The 18,471-nt window shown below is 34.9% G+C and overlaps 2 protein-coding genes and 1 pseudogene across 5 annotated transcripts in view; 2 read left to right on the top strand and 1 right to left on the bottom strand.

Annotated features, from left to right (window-relative positions):
• Window positions 1–18,471, bottom strand: part of LOC111503577 (rho guanine nucleotide exchange factor 10) — a 432,407-nt gene that overhangs the window by 34,439 nt on the left and 379,497 nt on the right. The gene's annotated exons all lie outside the window — the stretch shown is intronic.
• The window catches only part of LOC141482425 (uncharacterized), a 391,773-nt gene that overhangs the window by 22,176 nt on the left and 351,126 nt on the right, over window positions 1–18,471 (top strand). The window lies entirely within an intron of this gene.
• Window positions 9,164–9,675, top strand: LOC111503578 (small ribosomal subunit protein uS15-like; annotated as a pseudogene).

The following is an 18,471-nucleotide window of genomic DNA, read 5'->3' as shown; positions in this document are numbered from 1 at the left end:
ACAACTTTAAGAGTGCACAATATCGTTTACTTCCGTCTATACTTGTTTTGTTATTGTATTAGTTATTTGAAAATTGTCTAATGAACCAAAACCGTCGTAACAAATAATAAACTAAGTAGGTATTAGACAAAAGTTATTCTATTTATTTTATATTCAAATTGAGATGTATTTGATCCATCTCCATAATATAATTATTATTTGAGTGAACATTTCGGGATTTACTAGTCTGGATACTCAAGGAATTTTTGTTAGTGAAGGTTAGTAATCGATAAACTTATAAAAAGACTGGAATTTCTAAAGGCGCCGTTGCAGTTATTTGCTACCCACTAGCGATGCTTTGCTAGTGGCTCCCAAGATGCTTTTCACGTCTGGATTCCTAGCCGGTCAAATTTTTGAGGATTCGTCAAAATCTAATCCGATACCCAGAACCGTGCCAAAAATACCCAAACCTCTTGAATTCATGGGGGAAAAAATTATAAAAGTTTTTGCATGCCGCACAAATGTATTGAAAGGGTGCGAAATTACAATTTTGGTTCATTGATTGGATCAATTAATTCAAAAATAAATTCAATGTCATATTGGAGTTTTATCAAAAGTAACATCACAAGACCCATTTTCTAACGAAAACTATGGGAGAAACCAGATAGAATCTAATCTATAATATTTATTTCTCAGTTGAATTCATCGATGTAAGAACAAAATATAAATTGTCAAATCACGTCTCGTTTATTACCTGAATAACGAATAATTTCAAAACGAAAATTTGTTCAAAAGTATAATTACTGAAGACACAATGTTCTGATATATAAAAACAGTGCCTTGACATCAGACCGCGAAGCCAGCACCGACTCACAAGACTTACTTGACAGGGGTAGATGAATTTCTGAGTAGTAATAGGTAGAGACTAAACTAAGGACGAAAATTGGGTGTCAAGATTTAAAATTCAGCAACCGAAAAAATGAAATTTGGGTAATAACTATTTTTTCGCTGTTTTGGCACATCGATGAAATTAAAACTGTTTAGAAAAAAATAATTTCAGTTCGATTATTGGATGATACGGATGCTGTGGAGACCACTAGCCCACTTAATACGGTTTGGGGCAATACAAAGAAAACAATGATGCTCGTAAAGCAAAGAAAATTGTTTTCATTAGAACCCAAATTAAGAAGCTTCCAGCAGAGGCAGACAATGAAGTTTACAAGAAATTACCTTTAAACAGCTAAAGCTGAACAGTTTATACAACTTTCCTTAACTTACCTTACTATGTTATCATGAAGAATAGAGAAATTAAACTTTCTATGTTTTTACCACTTTTATTTGCAACTAATGTTACTGCAATTTCGTCTTATACGGACATTTTATTTATGTATGAGTATACATGAATTTATTATATAAGTTTGAAAATGCCCGTATAGGACGAAACTGCAGTAACATTAGTTACAAATAAAACTTGGTAAAAAAACATAGAAAGTTTCATTTTTCTTTTCTTCATTATGATTTCCTACCATCAATTAACTATGTTATCTGTTGCGTGCGGAAGAGAAATGATCAATATGTGTATTGATTGTATAAAGTACGGTTGAATTATACCAAAACAAATATTGAGCGACTCCTCATGGAGGAGATTTGAATCATATAGGCATTATTAACTTTTTCGGCCACCAAATATACTACATAGTATGAAAAATATCAGTAAAATATTTATTTCAACCAGTGAATATCCACAGTGTGGTTTGACAGAATTATGAAGGGATTATAAATGTAAAAGGCCACACTCAAATGAATATAGTTTAAAAAACTAAAAAACACGCTTTTAATGAACATCGAACTAAAAAGTTAAAAATATTTTTTTTAAATAACCTTAAAACAATAACAAACGAAAAATACTAGTATTATTGTGAAAAAAGCAACAGGCGCTTGATACCAAAAAAAAATGGCACAAAGCGCTCACGCTTTTTTCACAATAAGACTATTATTTTTCGTTCGTTATTGTTTTAAACTTATTTAAAAAAAATATTTTAACATTTTAGTTTGATGTTCTTTAAAAGCGCGTTTTTTAGTCTTTTTAAATTATATTTATTTTATCTAAACTTTGGGATCAATCAGCCGTATATTGTTTAGCAAAATGGCCATTGATATTTTCCGATTCCGGAGAGGGAGCCGGAAAATCTGCTACCAAGCCCAAGGCAACAGGCGCGCAAAGGAGGGTTACAAATAAGGCAGCAGGCGCGCGTGTTAATCAAAATACTTTCTTCAAATGAAGAAATACATGTAAAGTGAGTTCGAATTATATCAAAGAGGTTACGTACAGTGCCATTCTACCAGCGAATAGCTCAAGCAATAATGTCGATGATTCTGTCAAATACAGATCCCGAGCTTGAGAGTTACAAACAAACAAACATGCATACATACATACTTACATACAGGTGAAGATAATGAAAGCGTGGTGAAAGTAGAACCTAAGTTCAATGTACATGAAAAAAAGTTTGGACATGATACTCAAAAATTCGTATGGTACGATCAAACAAAAAAATGAAAAATATATACAGCGTCCATTCTTCTAGCTAGGCATGTATCCTTGTTTGATGTTTCTTATGTTATTGAGTTCAGTTTGAAAATGATCAAGTGTTCTAATACAGATCTGACATTGCAAGTGTTCCCAACCTAGATGGTTCTCAATAGGATAGAGGTCCGGATTGCATGACGGCCAATTCAGGAAGAGAAGTATTGTCGAAATATACCTTATTCAATTACCCTACCAAATATTGTGGAATGTTCTTTGTACTTATTGTCATTTCATTTTCAATAAAAAAAATTTCATGTTGTATGTAGCTTGAAAATTCCTGAAGATAATGTGAATAAATAGTATGGTTTAATATATTCCACAAGTATTGCAAAGTAATCCCAGGTTACAGTAGTCATTTCAGATTTCTATGCGATTACTGAATAAATTAAGTTTATTTACTTCATTTTCTCAAAATATTATTTTTTGACCTCGCACATTCACAGAAGATACGTTTTATCCTGAAATATTCTTTACTAGCTAAAAAATAAGAACCTTCCATTTACTATTTTTGGTGCTATATCTACACAGATGATTCTTCCGATCGGAATGTCTGCAGCGAAATTCCTGTTCACTCATTTGAATCTTCTCAGGCTTCAATGTTCCGACCCAATCTCACGTTTTCTTCTTTCTTCGCACACAATTCTAAACAATGCTCGCCTCAAGAATGGACCGAAATGAAAGTATGTACGACTATGATTCACGAATCACGAACTTGTGAGCCCGACACCAGTACATTCACATAGCGGGAATGTTAACTATGCCATTTTGTATCGGTCGGTCATGCGGCTTTTTAGTCAAGTCAAAAGAGAACAATTGATAATACTTCACATAGAGCTCAAAATTGGTGCGGGTCCTATATTGACTGTTACAAACAAAATGTCTTTATTATCTTCAAACACATTTCAAGCAATTTAATCAGGTACAATTTAATTATTACACGAAGATAAAAGGCAAAGTTCGATTTACATGATGACAAGTCATCATTCAACTGCTCATCCACTTATGTCAAAAATGCACTCTTTTTCGTTTTTGTATAAATAAGTCAGATATGTCTCAATTTCAACTTGTACCAGCCGGATTTCTTAAATAATGTTTTTTCTCGAATGTTTCGTTTCCAACCAATACAGTCCTTTTAGCTACAATGAAAAAATATACAACATAATTTTTACATTCATAATTGAAACTTAAATATCAATATAAAACGTAGTAACTCGATTCATTTCAAAATTTCTGTGGTAAAATAAACACCGGTTTGATGCCGGGGGGTTATAAAAAATTAGTCAGATAGAAGTTGTAGATCATGCAATTATCAATACAATCTGTTCTTATATTTTTTCCTACCAATCAGCATTTCTAGGATATTGCCATTTTAAAAGATAAAGAAGACATACTGTTACTCTTATGAGATACTATGCGATCTTTCAATAATCTAGAAGATTGACCCATGTATTCTTCATCAAAACTTTGGCTATGGTTTTCCATGCAGCCATATAGATACAGCTACAAACCTTACAATTGCAAAATATGAACTTCAGAAATTTTTCTTGGTCCCTAGTCTTACGAGTCCAGATAATTGACCACTCACACTTGAACATGTAGCGTAAGCTAAATTCCGCCAATATAAATGAAGACCGTGGGGTAAGTCATCATTAGATCCGAGAGTCATGTGCCCTAAGCAAGCGCAGAGAGCCAAGAATGATAAGCCTTCTGCATTTATCCGGCTAAGATTTCTGCCTTAGGTCGGCATAATTTTGACATTCGAAGGCAGAGAGGACATCATTCCACCAAGGACTCCAATAATCAGAACAACCATCTTGACAGAGTGGTCCGGATAGAGTCTGCGGAGTTCGAAGAGAAAATATCGATTTTTTATCTGTTTTTCCTTCTCTTGTCGGACGATATTCGTCTCGCCAGGAGCTGAAACTCCATAACAAATATCGCCTTGCTCTGGTGGTCGAGAAGGACTACATCAGGCTTATCAGCTTGTATGAGCCTGAGAATGGGAAACGAATAGTTCTTAAAAATTCGGTGCCGTAGGTGGTAATAAAGCACTCTTAGGGCCGCGTTATGTCGATGGATATAGGTCGAGACCTCATATGCTGGACATGCTGACAGCAAGTGCATTAGGGTCTTGGACGCCTCCCGGACGCCTTTCGGTTCTTGACCTTGTGTCAGGAAGCTCTATACTCATCATAGGCCTGCGGTAGACTAAGGTCTACCGAGCGAGAAGAAAGCAAATTCCATTTGTAATGATGACTGGAGAAAGATCCATCTTATTGAATACGTATTACACAAATTACGTTTTTCAAACAACTTAAAAGCCGTTGCTTTACCTTTTTAAAAAACTACTGTTATTGCTTGAAAAAATAACATATGGTTTCAAAATTTTCATCTCAATTTAAATCATTGTAAGATCACCATTTTTTCGCTTATTTTCACTGTATTAACTGATGTGATTGTAACGCACAGAGTGCACGATTTTGATAAATATCGATTATGATTATCGATGATTCGACCACCGTCAAACGCTTTCATTGAAGTTGTTTAGGAGAACGAGTCGGGCGAGTCGACAAGGACAAAACGGCACGATTGTGAAAAATTTCATTATGCATTGTGAAATGCACCGAAAAGGTCATATTAGAAAGAATCACAAGCTTAGAAAGTGCTGTTATGCGGATTCATCATAAACACCTAATAATTTACAAAGTTCCCACGTTTGATTTAAATGTTTACGCAAATCTGTTACTTCATAACTGAAAAATATTGAGTTTCCAACATATTTTTATGCAATATAACTGCAACTTTGATATACTTGAAACAATTACGAATTTTTTGAAAACAGGCCACATAACAGGCCAATTCTACCATATGGGTGCAGTGACAGAGAATGAAAATCATTCATGTGACAAAAATCAAAGAACTGTATACTTGTCATCTTCACAGTTGTACAAAGAAAGTGTTCCCCGAGGGTCTGTCCTAGTACCGTTGTTGCTCATCATTTACGTAAACGTACTCCCGTCATGATTGTCAAGAGCTTTTACTTCTTTACATGTCCATTGCTCATGATGCTACATTATTATTTTGCGATAAATCCGATAGTCATCATCTGCATAATGAGATTAGTGGCAGATACCCTAAACAGCTCATTGATAAATAATCTACATCCAAATCGTATTATATGACTTCCTCTAATAGATAGCAAACAAATACTTTGTCTTTTTACTTTGATATCATCTGGTTGCCTTGCAGTGAAAGCTGCAATGTTCAAATCTCTTTCGACGATCGAAACCTTTCTTTGCAATACTAGCTTTGGGGAGCCTCATTTATCCTCTATACTCGTGGATTTTCTGTCGATGCGATATATAGCGTCTTGGTGAGGTGAGACGTCATTGCCTTCAGAAGACGGTGTCGCTTTGTACCTATTAGTCAAAATTTCTTCAGTAGTATCGATGGATGTTCGTCAAGTTTTGTATGGCCTCTTCCAAACTAGTCCTTGGTATCATATTTAGATTCCTTTACATATCAATCAAGTATCTTTAGGCCCCCCCATTCATGCCCTTTTCCCAATGATACAAGAAATTTTGGACAATTTGATTTTAGTCTGAATTTTATTCAATATTTTTTATCACGTTCATTCTTCATCTATTTGTAAAAATTACAGTATCGTTGAACTTTCTATTTAAGTTTTTAAAGCACCTTTTGTACCAGAACATAGGCTTTCACGGCCAGAATCACAAATGGAAAGAACAAAATCCGGACTGGTAGGCCTACGTTTCGTCTATCATTGCGGCAGACATCAGCAGTGGTATGTTCGCTGACTTAGAGGAAGATATTAATATCTCGAAGTACCATTTCACCACGACCTTCCAGTCCAGTTTTTATTCTTTGTAACTTTTTGTGCTGTTTGTTGTTCGTCCTGCACCAATTTGACGAAACTTGTAACACATTTTTAAAATCAGCTCAATAAGATAACTCACGAAAATGAAAATAAATGGGGTGGTGTATTCAAAGAAGCGAGTGTCGACATTATTACTCAAAGGTAAATCAATATGATAAATCAATCTGTATCTGGAAATTTTAATAACACTGTTTCAGCAGGTAATAGTGAATTTAGACGTAACTTCATGAATGTATTATGACAAATTCAATATGCTCTCATTCAAAAAACTAGATCACATGTTCTGATACTAAATGGATAAACGTCACACTAGATTTTTCTACAAACAGATGAAAGGAAGAGGTGCTTCGTGTAGTTATGCTTTAGACGTTTCGTACTTCTTCTAGGAAATACATTTGTGTTCAAGAAAAGAAAAACTGAAATAAATTCTTCAAATTGAACCACGTCACTGCAATAAATAAAAATAAAAAACCTAATAACTCACGACACGACTTGCAAAAAATTAAGTTGAATCAGCCTGAGGCTTCGTTCATTCATCAAGAAGGCTTTGCAGACCTGATCGGCCCACTTGAAAGAGAAGAACCAGTTGATCGTGAACGTGAAGTATAAAAAATTGTCGAATGTAACTCCGTAAATTACATAAATGCCAGTCTCTTAACCCAATTTCGCGACAGTTAAACTTTGTGGCGATTTCATTACGTGGATTATGTAACTTAAGGAGCATTGGTGGTATATCAAGAGTTTTGAATTTCATAAGCGAAATCGATACGTTGCTGAATTAATAGTAGAGGAGCCCACGATACAAAATGAGGATTTACTTGAGCGTCATAGAGACATATTAGGTTGCAAAGCTTAGATTATAAGAATAAAAAATGTTATATAATATATATCTTTGCATCGGTGGGGAAAGCGGCTATAGATTTTTAATATGTAAAAAAATACGGTTGCATGGACATACTCGAGCGCGTCAGATATTGATAGCATCAATGTCCTATGTATTTTTAATAATGTTCGTATGTTAATCTGATCGTTTGCATGATGCGGGTGGTTGTACGTAAGGGTTAAAAGTGAAAAGAAAAAAAATTTAATCGAGCGCGTCAGATTTTCTAAGGGGGTGTTAAAAAGCTCTCATTCAATAATCTGATGATTTAGATCTGACGCAAACTCGCGGCCATTATTATAATGTGCAAAAAAAATTTCGCCATTTTGAAATACTCAAGCGCGTCAGATTAAGATATATATCATTCATCTTTATGTTCTAGACGTGCTGTCTCATAATCTGACGATTATCTAGAGGGATTCACCTAATCTGACAACAAAAATTTTTGTTTTACATTTTTTAAATCATTGAACTTAATTGATTAAAAAGCTCAGGAAATAGCATGCAAACAAATAAGTGAATGTTTTTCAAGTAGAATACTTGTATTTATAAAAAAATAATTAAAAAAAATGCTAAAAAAATTATTTTTTATAATCAATTGATTAATTATTCATCATCTTCATCTTCATCACGAACGAGTTTCTGTGATCAGCTGTGATGGCGTCATGGCAACAGAATTCAAAGTGAGGACGGAGTGAGAAAGTAATAGATAGAGAAGAAGTGAAAGAGTAATAGAAACTCGGAGAGGGAAATATAGCAGCACGCATTAAACTTTATCAACGAATTTTATTTCGGCTTGCGGAAATCATCATATTATATATTTTTCGTTATCCTTGAATTATTCCCTTCAAAATAAAAAAAAATCAGCTACGCTCGAGAATGTCGAAATGACGTTATTTTTTTACAACTTTGCTGCCCTCCTCTTTCTTTACGTCACTCTTAAATTGTCAGATTACTGGAATATACACTTTTTAGCATATCATTATCTCGCCCTACCTTAATCTGACGCGCTCGAGGATTTCTGATGATCAATTTTTTTTTACTAATCTGATCCTTTATCCTTCACTGGCGGCCTTATATATGGGGCTCATATTGGTGGAGGTACTTAACCGGGTACAAGGTATCCCCCTGTATATTATTCTGCCGCGCTTTAATAAATCCCGAAACCCCGTTCCCCTATTATAAGCTTGCCATATTCATCAAAATTGTCCATTAAGTTAAATAGTAAATGGAATATTTTCAGTGGATGGAATAAAATCCTGAAGAAAAAGTAAAAATAAAATATTGCACGTCATTATTATAGAATGAGACACTTCTGAAGTTTCTTAAGTTACAGTTAGTTGGGACGTGTTCCATTATCATCCATCAAAGTTCGATTAAATTGAAAGGGTTAAATTTTTAGGAGTCATATGGAAGAAAGTATTTGGTTTTCTATTACTCCATCTTGATACAAAAAAATGTGTAGGAATCCTGTGAATGATATCTGCTTCAATTCCATGACGAATGTTGGGAATATAAACTGAGTAGAGGAAAGTGTTTTTTGTGTTCATATAAAAGCATTTGTTTCAAAAGATTTTTTTTCGTGACATATACATCTATGTATAGTGATACTTCTGAAATTGTTTCCTTCTTTTCTTTGAAAGATTCCCACATTTTTTGTACCAAGATGGTGTAAATATATATTTATGTATTATATGTGGATGGTGCATTTCGGTGACATGGACACTTTTCAAGGATCATGCTGAATTCGTAACTTCACACAGACTTATAAATCAACAAAATCTACGGAGCTTTTAACGTAGCTTCATTTGTGGGGAATAGCGTGTTTTCAATTTAATATCTAAAAATGAGTCGAATGCAGGCACCTGGCAAGGGTATAGCCCAATCGGCTTTACGTTATAGGCGAAGCGTACCTACCTGGTTGAAAGTTACACCAGAAGAAGTAAAAGAGCATATATTCAAACTTGGTAAGAAGGGATTGACCCCATCACAGATTGGTGTAATTCTTAGGGATTCTTATGGAGTCCGCCCAAGTGAGATTTGTTTCTGGAAACAAAATCTTGCGTCTCATGAAAGCTATGGGTCTGGCCTCCGATCTTACCGAAGATTTATATTACCTAATCAAGAAAGCAGTGGCCATCCGTGAGCATTTGTAAAGGAACAGAAAGGACAAGGACAGCAAGTTCCGCTTGATTCTGGTCGAATCACGTATCCACCGATTGGCAAGATACTACAAGACCCAAGAGCGTGCTTGCACCAAACTGGAAATACGAATCCAGCACAGCATCAGCTTTGGTTGCTTAAGCTAGAAATATTTTGTTATAAATAATATGTGTTCAAAATGAATCCAAATAAAAATCAGGTACATCTTACTCTGAATTAACGAAACTTATAGTGTTACTTCAATAGTTAACTATTTGGATGATAAACTAAACTGATCTCATTATATTGACCATTTAGAGATGTATTTCGGTAATGAAACCGAAAGCGAATAAAATGTTTCTGCGAATCGGATTTGACCAACCATATACTCGTATGATATTGTGCGCTAGACCATAAAACGATTTTGTCTGGGCGAACCATCCTATAATCGCTTTGCTGAACATATCACTTCTAACAACTTGATTCCCTTGAATGAGAACCTGTAAATGATTAACTCACATAATTTATAAGCATTAGGACACTAAAAGGTTTGATCCCGTCCTTCTTCGCCTACCCAGTTTAAGCGGTCGATTAATTCTTGTCCTCCCACACCAGAACAAGTATGTCGCTACTAATACAATACATACCTATTTTATACAAAGGAGAATTCTCTATTAATTGATAATCGAATTGAGCGACGATTTGAAAAAGTAAATCCAATTGAATATTCATTTCAATTACAAATACGAATAACATATGGAACGTAGAGTGGACATGAATAGATCATTTATACTAGGTTTGGTTTATACAGGTTGTCAATTTGAAAACTTCCCATCCTTAATATCTTCCGTCTAGTAAACAATATGAGGAATCGAAAAAACAGGCCAATTTTATTGTCAAGGGGGGCACTTTCAAGGACAATCTGTAGCCCTCGTGGTTCAAACCCCTAGGGGGGGTAAATTTCACCCTTAGATTTTCAAATGGGAAGGGATGTCAAGTGGCACATAATTTTGATTGGCGTTCAATTCTGCTTCCGGTGGTATCCTGACTTTTAATTTTTTTGATGAGCATTTTCCGAAAAATAGGGTTCTAAACATACACATGTAGGTAATTAGAATTTGCCTGTTCTAAAATGCATTATTGTATTGACTTATTTTAATATGCAATGGTTAGAAGAGTAGGTGGCACCGTTCCAACCTTTGAATGACAGGAATAAATGTATTACGTGTGGGATTTTTTATTTGTTAGTTATTGTCTTTTTATAAAATGAAATTCAATTTGCGAGAAAGGCATTTCAAACATAAAATCTACTTGAACTTATATTATAAACTGTTCGGAATGTCGTCCATTCTGCTCTAAACGGTAATTAAGTCTGTGTTCGAACTACTCTCTAAGATTACGGAAAACTTCACTAGGAATTGACTGGCATGCTGCTGTAATAGTACGGGAGCCCACGATGCAAAATGTGGATTTACTCAAACGTCATAGAGACATAACAGGTTGCAAAGCTTAGATGATAAGAAGAAAAAAATGTTATATGATATATATCTTTTCATCGGTGGGGGAAGCGGCTATAGATTTTTAAATATGTAACAAAATACGGTTGCATGGACATACTCGAGCGCGTCAGATATTGATAGCATCAATATCCAAAGTATTTTTAATAATATTCGTATGTTAATCTGATCATTTGCATGATGCGGGGGGTTGTACGTAAGGGTTAAAAGTGAAAAGAAAAAATTTAATCGAGCGCGTCAGATTCTCTAAGGGGGTGTTAGGTGCAACAAAAAAAAAATCTCATTCGATATTCTGACGATTTCGATCTGACGCCAACTCGCGGCCATTATTGTAATGTGCAAAAAAAATTCGCCATTTTGAAATTCTCAAGAGCGCCAGATTAAGATATATATCGTTCACCTTTATGTTCTAGACATGCTGACTCATAATCTGACGATTATCTAGAGTTTTAGAGGGATTCGCCTAATCTGACAAATTTTTTTTTTAATTTTTTTAAAACCATCGAACAAAATTGATTCAAAAGTTCAGGAAATAGCATGTAAATAAATAAGTGTATGTTTTTCAGGTGGAATAGAGTAATAGATAGAGTAATAGATAGAGAAAAAGTGAAAGAGGAATAGACACTCGGAGAGGAAAATATAGGTATCACACAGCTGCACGCATTAAACGACGACGATTTTTTGTTATTTCGGCTTGCGGAAATCGTCAGATTATATATTTCTCGTTATCCTTGAATTATTTCCTTCATAATAAAAAAAATTAGCTACGCTTGAGAATGTCGAAATGACGTTATTTTTTTACAATTTTGCTGCCCTCTCCTTTCTTTACGTCACTCTCAAACTGTCAGATTACTGGAGTATACACTTTTTAGCATGTAATTAACTCACCCTACCTTAATCTGACGTGCTCGAGAATTTCTGATGATCAATTTTTTTTACTAATCTGATCCTTCATCCTTCACGGGCGGGCTTATATATGGGGCTAATATTTGGTGGAGGTACTTAACCGTGTACAAGGTATCCCCCTGTATATTAATCTGCCGCGCTTCAGTAAATCCCGAAATCCCCGCTTGGGATCCCCTATTATAATTCGTCTTTCAAGTTCTTCAATATTAGAAGGTTCTGTTTTATAAACAACGGATTCTGCGATGAGAATTAAAAATTTAGCATTTACTGAATACAACTTCACTACCATCTACGTTTTACTATTAGACTACTTTTTGATGTAAATTAATTGGAGCTAATGGCTGTGTTACCCCTAACAAAGGATAGGAACGGTACCAGCTAATATTTTTACCAGTTATAGTCAAACCATGCATCTCAGTATAGGTGTACTGATTAACGAAAAAACAGATTTTGAAAAGATTTTAATTACTTCTGTTAGTTTAAAATTCTATTTTTTAGAAAATGCTCATCAAAAAATACTAACTCAGGGGGTACCATTGAAAGCAGAATTGAACGCCAATCAAAAGTCCATCTCACCAAAAGGTACATGAAATATTTTCAAATGAGATGTTATAAACAATGATGTATTGATAGTAGTCATGTTATGATACTTTTTTCTGTATCTTTTTCCTTTTTTCCTAAGTTTGGTTATTTAAAAGCTCCAAATGGAAACAGTAAAGTCGTGAGAATTGTATTGACACCCATTTATTTCGTTTTCATAAATCAACAGTTGAGAAAATAGTAACAAAAACTGTAGCAAGTTCCCTGCGGAATTTTTGTACAAAAATTATTTCTTGGTTAGTCTCATCAATTAGCCTGAATTAAGGTAAGAATTCCAATTAAGGAAATGAAACAAGTATTTCTGTTCCATTCAACTGCAAAAAGTGTTATTATCAAATAATTTCCAGATTTAGATTAATGCTGCAGGCACACACGATGTTATGGCTGATCAGTTCGCCTTCATTCATGGCTTTCCAGCTTTTTCAGAAATAGTTCCTTGCAATTGGCCGTCGATATTTCTCTTTCAAGTATATATACAGTGTCATCCCCAAAGTAAGCACCATATGGGAAACTTATTTATCAGGTAAGGGTTTTTCGACAAAAAGTTATTCTTGATAAAAGTTTGTGCACCCCTAAAACTAAACATGCACCAAAAAAATACACGAATACGTTTTAGGTATAACGTGAGCAAACGCGGCACCCAACACGCAGGCAGCTTTCTTATGCCTAAATGTTGATTTAATGAAATGGCTGATTTAATAAAATGGCTGAAACTTTGATGAGTAACTGTCAACAGATGAACAACGTAATTCACTAGCTTTTATTTATGAGTGCTGCTATCTTCATGATAAGGTCGGAAAATTTTCAAACCACCCTCGTACCGCTATTCCTGTTGTTCGTATCTGACAATAGTTTTTATGGTCTCTTTGATGGTTGAGTTTGAATATTTGCGACACACTCGGCGCCTACAGTAATAAAGTTGTGAGATCGTCGACTGTGAAACGAGTTTCATTCCAGCAAAGAAAAACCTCGGGAAATAAATAAAAGTAATGGTTCATTTGTGTGAGAATATATTTCCTGATCTGCGCGAATAAGGAAATAGAATAATAATTCAATTGCTTGCTTCACTCAAGAATATACTAGAAGCATTTGAGTTTACCAAAATTTTAGTGATTCTTCCTAACGATTATTACAATTGGTGAAATAAAATATGACCAATATCACGATGATGGGTTCTAGCAGAAACTTGTACAAAGCGTATAAATATGTTTTCTATGAGTAAACATTGCACTGAGACTGATTTTATATTCGTCTCGCAAAATCTCTTCGTAATTTTTACTATAGTGATTTTTATCTATTACATTATATGGTCTAACAAAGTTTTCGATTTTCTCGGCTGAAGTTTATGTTTCAAGGGTGAGAGAGAGGAAGAGAGATTTCTTTTAGAATTGATAAATTTCTCCATGTATCTCTATTTCGCAAAGTCTGAAACGAAAGGCAGATCATTAATCAATCTGCTATGAAAACAAATCATGTATGTTAGATATAAGATTAATTTATGTGTAAAGCTTCGTGTGATAACTTCAAAATTTCGATTTTCAAAAAATAATTTTGACAATAGAAATGCGTCTAGTGTAGAACAACACTATCTTAATAACTATGCTAATTCTCTTTTTATAAGAATCTGTATACAAGACCAATAGAAACCTGAACTTTCTGTAACTACTCTAAAATGAAAATTTGCATACCTTTGCAAATGAATCTAGCGAGCACAATAGGCAGGTTCTAATTGTCTAAAAGAATACGATTTGTTGATATCATAGTAAGTCAGCCAACCTGAACTGTTGGCAATGTGGGCATTGCTGAACCCAAGACTGACATCTAAGTATTGGAATAGCCTAAAGTGAAACATATTTAGTCTTTACTGGGAGCCTTGAAACCCACAAATCACATAAAAAAACTGATGTGCCAGACATGGATTATCACCATCTTGTACGGGCCTTAAACCAGCTGTGAAGGTACTAGAATCATTTGAAGGAGCCAAACCAGAAAATGGGCCGATGAAAAGCATAACAAATATCGCAGTATAAACCTGGGAACTCATACGGAAAAACCTTTATGCAGTGAACGACTGAGAAAAAAATAAGAACATCTTCTATAAAGCAAAGATCGGCTTGAATTACAGAACTGCCCACATGTGAAGAACATGATAGGGCCCCATAACGGAGACTCAACTTGCAGAAATTGTAAAAAGAGACAAAGACAGTTCGTCATTTCTTATGGGAATGAGTCATTGATTCACAGCAGGCAAGCAATTTATGGACAATTGAAATCAAGTCCAGATGATTATGATAAACATCTAACAAATAATCTTCACAAAATAGTACAGCGAACAAGTTTGTTGGAATGACTGTAAAGAAAAGACAATGATGTTTCAGTGTTTTCTTGAGACTTGGAAGAAATTTACAAGTTGAACGACTCTCAAGTAGAAACATATTGAGAAAATAGATCATATTTACAGATAGCTACTAAGAGTCGTTAAAAAAGACCCTGGTCCACTGTGAACAGAAGGCCCTGAACCTGAGTTCACCAAATAATTCCTAATTCAAAAAAGCAACAAAATAATAATAAAAATGATCACAAGAAAAACACTCAATGGAGAAAAACAGTTCAATAATGAACGGACACGTAACTATGTCGAATAATATCTCGGGAAAAATATGTTCCTATTATGAAGGTATGGTAGCCGCCGTTTTGATTCTGTCTTCAAACGGGAAGTATTTTGGTTGAATAATTTGTCTCCTATTTCATTTTATTTTCATTACTTTTCAATTGTATTTTCAAATTTATTTGGCTTCTTGGAATACGTCATTTGTGGAATCGACAGGAATCCAAAAGTCGCTCAACAAAAATAAACTCGCCCAAAGGGTACCAATATCAAATCCAAGTTCAAAAATGGCATTTATGACCCGATCTAATACTACTGATGAGATTTCTGACATATTAACCCGGCCATTTCGTTATTTACACCTTCTAATTCTAGATTCCAAAAACGGCTGAATTTACTTCTTTTCGACCAGCCTAAAAAGAAAGTTTTACATGGAATCCTCAGTTCCATATCTACGTTTTCAGCAAATCTCTCGAAACATGGTGATTTAAGACGATTGAAAATGCCTTTAATCCTTCAACACATTTTACAGAAACGCATATTCGGTGAATGGAACTCTAAGTCGCAAAATCTGGCAATGTTCAATATTTACATACGTAACATACATCCTGTCTCGTGGAAGTCATAATTTTTTTGCTAATCTCAACAAAACGAACTTTGATAAACAAACCAGGCTTTCCATTGCATTCTAGGAGCATTTTTCACGAGTTTCTCTAAATATTGGGTAACAAACAGTTTTATTGACATATTTATTATAGATTATATTATTGTTCTATAAGTACTTTTAGAAGAAGTACTTAGGCCGTGTATTTCGATAATCATTTTGGATTATATTATCCTGGTTTTTTTCAATTTGTTTGCAAGAAAAAACTAAATATTTGTATCAACATTACAGGTAGAAATGACAGGACAGTTTCATCTTCCAGTTCACACATTCTCAGTTGACAGTGGCGTAGTGTTAAGCGTAGGTTTTTCCTGGTCATCGCCAGATATTTCTTCGGCGCCAGCTTAACAGGGTCGCCCAGGGTAATCCTGGCAAGGCTGCATTCTTTGATTCCATCCCATCTTTTTAGTGATTAAGCATGGCTAGTTCCGCAATTGTCGAAGTCATAAGGCCGGAGGTGTCGCTGGGTCCTAAAATTCTCAGTCCAGCTGCTTCGGCAATGCGACTACCTTCACTCCTGTCGTGCTCTTTAATCCACCCCAGAATAATGTTATTATCTACCGAGGCTTTGGCTAAATCTTGATGGCACTCTAGTACTAGCCCTGAGGTAACACATTGCCTGGCTGATAGGGCTTGTCTACTGTCAGTGCAGACTGTTCTGTTTTTGCCAGAAATTCCTTTCCTGGTTATTTATTTTGTGGCTACTGATATACCAGCCAGTTTTGTTTAAACCACGCTGATATTTTTTCCCATTCCCCGTTTAATCCTCAGGCTTGGTGATCTGGAGTACAATCTAATTCCTTAACCTTCTTTGGTTTTTCAGCCGTCTGTATATATGCATATTGCATTTTTAGCATCTGACTCTGTGTTCTGTTTTATTTGTATTTTGTAAGGTTCATTAAACACAAACCTGACTTCAATTGCATCACTGGTTGCCTGCAGCAGAGGTTGCGCAGTAAGCGCTTCCCACCACAGGCCCAGCCTCAATTGACCCATTCCTACTTTGAGGTTTACACCAGCCGTGCGCAATCGTAATACGACCATTAACGCAATCTCCTTATCGTATAGGTCCAGAGGGGTCAGACCAGTAATTAATTCCATTGCCGCGGTTGGTGTTGTTCTCATGACTCCTGTGATATTCAAACAAGCCAATCGCTGTATTTAATATAATTTTTGGATGGTCGTTGCTTGTAGAACTTTCGGTCCCCATGCAATGGCTCCGTACCTTAACATAGGTTTTATTATTGCAATGTAGATCCACTGGCTCTATGGCTGCTATATAGACCTGTACCTGGCAGGAGGGTGCAATACTTTGCAGCTATGCTGAGAGAGCGTTTCTCTGAAATGCATCATACAACATATTTATGTTGCTTACCTACCTGACGAAGGTAGTGCGACTGACTGCCGATCAAGTCCTCACTATATTGCGAATATAAATTCAATTAGTTCATATATTCAATTTTCATCCATTCATTTATTCATTTTACAAAATGACTACCAAAAAAACACAATAGTTGGTAATGTAGAATATTCCTCTGGATGTATGGTTTACATCTAGGCACATAAATGCTTGTATTCTGGAAGGTCAAATACACACACTCACTGTGGACCTACCTATTTTATTTTCCAATCTTATATGATAATTGAGTCCTTTGCATGTGTATTGAAATCTAGAAGCAAATAAATTTTCAGAAATTATAGAAAAGATCAAGCAACGTTCCAACATGAACCACATTTTCTTTTAGATTCACCGACGAAATACATTTGATACGGATGCTCATTTCAAAGTGTTTCACGAAAGAAATAAAGATCTAAAGATCATTTCCGAAAGATCAAAAACTTTTCTTGTTGGCATACATTCATATTGAAAACGTGACCGATTTTTCCAAAAATAATTGTCATTCCAGCTGAAACGTCAACCAAATCACTTCTCGGAAATAATTTCCTGCCAATATATCATCTATTTTTGAAACAATGTCAAAGTCAGTGCGATGCCAGATCGTTCCGAACATAAAGTTATTATCGGTCAAAGTATGCGGTTTTGCTGTTGTGATTTATTTAGACAGAGAACTGCGTAAAATCGACTGAACCCGACTAAAGTACATAATGTAAGCAAGTGCTTTTGTAGCAGGTCATTATCGACAAATCATCGCGATAATTATAAAATGACGGAATACTTGTAAATACTCTTTCGCAACACTGGAGGTCAGTAAATGTGCATGATTATACTGAATACAAAACAAATTAAATCATTATTCAGAAATTAAAAATACTAAGAATAAATCGATGGTTCTCAAAGTCAGAGATCATTGATCGATTCCAGGATGACAGTTTTGAATTCAAGTACAAACGATGTCGTCTTTCTTTCCAAGATTTCATTTGAATACAAGGTTATCCACAATATACACATCATTAATAAATCTACGAAAACTCTGTATTCAGAAGCGAATTGTATGAAGACGATATGTCTCAACGCTCATCAAGTAATAGTTTTACTAATATCTCGATATAAATGTTTTTTACACCTTTTCTTACCAACTAGGAAACCAATTTAAAATGTGGTTATAATTGAATCATGATCAATTTGGTCGATACCTGTTGAAAATCCGTAGTGTATTCAAGTTAGACTTTACATATGTTTCACTAAGCAATAGATATCTTCCTTAGGAGTGTTCACAATGATTTTTTAA

Source organism: Leptinotarsa decemlineata, unplaced genomic scaffold (assembly GCF_025532065.1).
Source record: "Leptinotarsa decemlineata unplaced genomic scaffold, Ldec_3_MD MMD2_tig00001064_RagTag_RagTag, whole genome shotgun sequence".
Classification (NCBI taxonomy): domain Eukaryota; kingdom Metazoa; phylum Arthropoda; class Insecta; order Coleoptera; family Chrysomelidae; genus Leptinotarsa; species Leptinotarsa decemlineata.
This window is presented reverse-complemented; position numbering and strand designations above follow the sequence as displayed.